Source organism: Amblyomma americanum, chromosome 1, assembly GCF_052857255.1.
Source record: "Amblyomma americanum isolate KBUSLIRL-KWMA chromosome 1, ASM5285725v1, whole genome shotgun sequence".
In the NCBI taxonomy this organism is placed as follows: Eukaryota; Metazoa; Arthropoda; class Arachnida; order Ixodida; family Ixodidae; genus Amblyomma; species Amblyomma americanum.
Genome location: NC_135497.1, coordinates 46379314 through 46385313, shown reverse-complemented (window position 1 = coordinate 46385313; position 6000 = coordinate 46379314).

The following is a 6000-nucleotide window of genomic DNA, read 5'->3' as shown; positions in this document are numbered from 1 at the left end:
ATGTACAACACACGAGTCGCCTAGCTAGAGGTGGCGATCGCGAATTATTGCGCATTCCGGTTTTATTCGATTGCGCGCAACGTTTGCTGCGTGCCGGCATGAGGAAGGCTCTGAGGCGGGGCGTCCCCAGCCTTCAAAACTGTCGATTCAGTGGCGTGTCGGAGGGATTCGTTCGAGCAGTTTGTGGTTGCGTATGTCGCGTCCACTGTGCTCCCACTCGAATGAACAACGCGAGCTCAGTTCCATTCGTGGGCGTTTAAAATCCATACTGCTTTGTTTCCTTCAAATAAAGAAAATAGTCCCCTTCAAAATCTGTCGGGTTTATTTTTTTTTTCATTTTACCTCCTCGGAGATACAAAATGTGCGTGCTTGGGCACTTCCAGTTTAGAATTTTAAATTTTGGCATCAGAGCAATAACCAGCCACCTCCATGTGCATGCGTTCTTAGTAAAGCTGGTTTTTGACGGGTTACGTCCCTCGACATGTGGATTTTTGGAATATGTTGTGAATTGCATGATTGAGAAGTTCCGTCGTAGTGCAAACAGTCACTAGGAAAAGTTGTTGAGGCTGCGGTACACGTGAATTTCTGCTGATGTTTCTATCGTTGAACCCTATGCTGATAGTGTTTTTCTTATTTTTTCTTATTTTCTCTGGCCTTATTAACGATCTGTTTTTCACAAATAAAATCAGTTGGAAGTCTGCGCTTTGTTTTTCGATTTGTGTGCCTCTCGTCCCGTCTTGTTCGCGCAGTTTATACCCTTTCTGTACACGTAGAGTTGACGCTCTGAAAGTATCGTGAGCCGTCTGCTCGGGATATTCTGGGATGTGCGTTTTCATAGCTACTATATTCATTTTTTTTTTCAGTTTGCTCAAATGACGAAAAACGCGTTTTACTACCAAACATCTATTTGAGCAAGAACTTTCACGTCAAATATAGTAAGACAGGAACCACGTGCACAAAAAAAGCTCGTAATTAGTGACCAACAACTTTTTTCCTCGATTTTTTTTTGCACGAGATTTCGCTCTTAAGAACAGTTTACTGCGCTGACAAGATAACTGCAGTCATATCCGGCCGTAAAACTAAATACTGGAAAAAGCGGCTTGCACGATAACCAGCTGGTGACTAATATCCAAACCAGGCAATTCTATTTTAGGCTCTCCAGACGCGAATTGTCCCAGTTCTCTCTGTCCCTAGCAGAGCTGGGCGGAATGCAGCAGCATGCTTCATTCCGCTCAACGCTGTGACAAATATTCCTGGAGGCCCACATCCCCCGCGAGTAGGATAACTACGACACCGCGCTGACCTCTAGCAAATTTAGGAATCTGCACTTGACTGCTTTAGCGGCGGGCATTCTGGCGCAGTAGTTCACACTACATGGGTCCACATTCATTGAAAATTCTGCTCGCCAATGGACGCTCTTGCAATGTCACGGGAAGAACAATTAAGGAACAATAATGCAGCTGGTGGTGAAGATCACATTTTGTTGCTGCTCAAAGCAAAATATAGATCCCTATTCGGGAACTATAAGCTCTGAATCGTTTCTGACTCGCCCTTTTCAGTACAGATCTCACAGGTATAGAACGAATTGCATGGGCGCGAGATGTGTTCACACGGGTGTGCCGTTTGAAATTACGAAGTGAGTGACACCAAACCAATAGCATACCTATTTGGTTTGCTTTGGTAGCATACCTTAATCGCGTTTGCTTCGGTGTGTCATTTTCAGACACCAGCCGATACCCCATGCCAGCGCGGTAAAAAGTTTTGTAGACTCCGTTCCAATAACGACTTGATTTTATGAACAATTTAAGCTGCATTAAAATTTGTTAATTATTCTCTTTGAATCAATGCGAAGAGGCGGCTATAACATTCCGAGTTTGCCAACGTGGAGACTGAACTACGTATGTACGGTGTGTCCAAATACGAGACTATTTGCAGCTTCGCGAGTGTGACTATGGCACCGTGCCCTTCGCGACAGCCAGTGCTGAAGACAATGCTATTCAGAAAGAACATTGCCCCCACGAATGACGCATAGTTTTATTCTCTTTGTTCGGCGGGCACTGGCCCCAACAGACAATGGATACTTCCCCCTCGACAGACTTGCACATATAGAGGAGGAGGTCGTGCTTTGAAGACGCGCATTTCGGGCTCCCCTGGCGCAATGAGTATCATGTACAGAAGCCCATTACCGATACGCTCCTTTTTATTCACTTCTGATACCCAGCCACAGCTCTTCGATCACTTCAGTTACGAAACTGCGAATCAATATCCATGGGCGCAGTTGAAGACGCCACCCACGGAACTGTGCAGTTAGCTGTAGGTGTCATCTTGCAGTCTCTATACCACCAAGCATAGAGTAGCCCTAGCAATCCAGACCAATGGTTAAGTTTGGTTGGTATATGGGGGTTTAACGTCCCAAAGCGGCTCAGGCTATGAGAGACGCCGTAGTGAAGGGCTCCGAAAATTTCGACCACCTGGGGTTCTTTAACGTGCACTGACATCGCACAGCACACGGGCCTCTAGAATTTCGCCTCCATCGAAATTCGACCGCCGTGGCCGGAATCGAACCCGCGTCTTACAGGCCAGCAGACGAGCGCCATAACCACTCAGCCACCGCGGCGGCCCTATCCAGACCAATCAGTGTCACAGATTTCGCAGCACCAAGTCTATGGGGACTTTCGTATCTGGTACGATAAAAGACCTATAACAGCCGACCCTCCTTGTTTAGTTCATCTAAATTGAACGCCCCAAACTCCGTAACCTATGCCGCCGAAAGAAAGTTGTTACGGCAAGTATAGCTTTTCCTGGCACATCCCGCACATTTTCCTGTTGGTTGCACTTCCGTTATCATCACGAGTTTCAGTGCTTCAGCATAAAGGTGAGCATAAAACTTTGTGACCCAAAATTTATTAACTAGAATTAGAGAATGGCTGGTTCTGCACTGTGCACATGAGATTAAATTAAAAGTTATTTCGGAACACCGACTGCAACAAAGGCTGGCTAACCTGCCAATAAAAAAGGGCTTGACAACCTATCCCGGCATTGGCAGGAATTAGACCGGAGCCCTCCCAGCCAGCCCTTCGGTTATAGCGCCCGTCTGTTTCGAGCCATGCGCGCTTGCGGCGCAGCGCTCCAGCTCCGAGCACGTAAGCAACTGTATTTATCGTTACCTCAAGGAGACGCGCGTTTCCTCTCAAGCAGAGCATCACCATCCACCATCTTAGCGCGAGCTGCGCGCCACTCATGGCAGTTTGCGTTTGGTAGTTGCACATTACACTGTTAGCACAATGCACGCAAAGACAGACCACGCCGGGGCGGCGTTGGTGGTTCAATGACTGCGATATGAAAGTAGTTCTGCGGGTGACGTAATAAAAGAGACTTGGAGTGCCGGAGTGCAGCGGTATTGTATGACTCAGATGTATTTGTGCCAACTGCGTTGAAAAACACAAAAAAAAAACGCTTACGCACCCGACATTGGCCTACGGACTCACTTCTAGCTGGCATATGTTTTTTCTTCATTTAAAATTCACTAATTCGACCGAAAATCGAATACGCATGCGTTGTTTGGGACCCGTTTACTAAACACAATATTGCCCGTCTCGAAAGGTGCCGAGGATAGCTGTAAGGTTATTCACTCAAATTTTTTACCGTATAGCTCACCCTCTGAAATAATCCAGGCTAATGGCATTCAATGTCTCAAACAACGAAGGAAAAATTTACGTTTGCAGTTTCTTTTCTTTCTTTGGAATAGGAACCTAGCAATTAACTCACCACTCTATCTGTCTCGTTTAGCGTCGATGCACGCTCCCTACTATCATCCAAATTCGCTGACGCCGTATTTTTCACAAAAAAAAATTATTCAAATTTTCATTTTTTTCCTCGTCCTGTAGCCACTTGGAATGATTCTTTATTGCCTCTCGCCGTACTTTGGTAGTTGGATATTTTATTAACATTGTTTGAATTGCTTTGCTTATCTTTTTGCCCACCCTGCTTAAACCTGTACAAGGTTTGCAGTATTGAAAGAAAAAAAGAAGGAAAGAAAGGAAGGAAGAAAGAAAGGAAGAAAGAAAGAAAGAAAGAAGGGAAGAAAGAGAGAAAGAAAGAAAGAAAGAAAGAAAGGAAGAAAGAAGGTAAAAAGAAGGAAGGAAGGAAAGAAAGAAAGAAAGAAAAAGAAAGAAAGAAGAAAAGAAAGAAAGACTGACTGACTGACTGACTGACTGACTGACTGACTGACTGACTGACTGACTGACTGACTGACTGACTGACTGACTGACTGACTGACTGACTGACTGACTGACTGACTGACTGGTTTTAACTAGGGTCCGTACTTTTTGCTAAGCCAACATGACGAAGTCCAACCAAGAGGGCAGCGTTTGCCGCAAGGAGTGCCAAAATGAACTCACCACCGGGTTTTCACAACTGCACGGATGACTTCACAAGTCAAATGACCGCGGTAAATGCAAGCGGCCATTTTGGAAAGCGTTTGTACTGTGGAGCATGGCCGCATCAACACTAAGCAAAGAAAGCCTTCGTGTAAAAAGTCTGAACTCATGTTTCTGGTAGCAGCATGCGCGAAATCGCTTTTAGTGTGATTTTGAAGGACGCACACAAAACGCAGAGCTGATCGGTATGGCCACATCACCTGGTATCGCCAAGTGGAAAAGACTGGAAGGAGTATCGTTGCTGGCTAAAGTTGCGTTAATAAAGTTGTACTCGATTTGTCGTACATTCTTAATGCGTTGCGTACGACCAAATTAATTTCACTTTTGGTTTAGCAGTAGCAGGCTGTCCTGCTTTCTTCTAAACAGCTGTTGGTCACCAGCTGGATGCGGTCTTCTTGCTGAGAAATGCTAGTCACGCGCATGCAGCTAGCACACCATTGAATGTGCAGCCGCTATAGCAAGCGAAGTGACTGACAAAAAGTCTACCCAGCGCAACAATTGAAGGACACGTTTTTTTAATTAGCAATAATTTTGGGGGGAGTGCGGAGACTGCCAACTTTTCGGAAGAGAGCGGTACGAAGGAGAGATATTTTACCGAATAAACTTAAGGTCTTGCTGTTGGGCAAAAGCCATTTCCAGGCCTCAGCTGCAGACTCGGAAATTTTCTGCCCATCGTCTGGGACAAAGATAACGCGGCAAGTTAAACGTGGAAAGGTTGTGTTGTGAGCGATAACCGCACTTACGCTCAATAACCGCAGTTAAGCATAACCGCGGTTAGGCTGCCCAAGTGACTGGCGCAACACTAAGCGTGGATCAAAGCTGTTCGCAGGCTGGCCGATCACGGCAGCCCATTGGAGCCGTCACTTCAAGACTGTGCGGGAATCACTTTGTGACAGCCAAGGACGAGCTAATAAGGTTTTGAAGAAGCCGTCTATTGATAGGTAGAAAAGGCCTGGATGTCACGACGGTACTTAGACTTCGTCCCGACGCTTTTCGCTTTTCCAAGCAAGAAGGCCTAATGGGCGAGTGCTCTGAGCCGTTTTCAACCCGGACCTGCATGCCTAGCCTTCGCCTCGGACTCCGTACTCAGCCATCATTAAGCCCTAGAAATCTTCCAGGAACTAGGTGCTGCCCAGGACACGCCATTCTCGGTCGAGCTAAGGGAAGCAAGGCCAACAAAACGTATTCCGCAGTGAAAACTCCGCACTCAGCTATACAGAGCAGGTTTCTCCGTTAGGTGTGGTGGGAGGTGCTAGAAGTGGTAAGGTAATACGTCTACTTAGGGCAGGTCACGACAGCAGATAATGCGGTTCTTTTATTTGTTCATATAAACAAATATATTCACGAAATGCTCGGTGGGTTGCCATAAATAAAGCTGAGGAGTACGAATGATCTATGCCGTTTTGCTTAATATAGCATTCAGAAAATAAGAAAATTGAGAAATTGACAAAATGAGAAATTGAGAAAATGAGAAACAAATCGGGAAGCTTTTCAGTGCACCAGATTAGGGTAGTGCTGTTTTTGTACTTGTGGCAAATAAGCTTATTTTTGAGCAGATTGT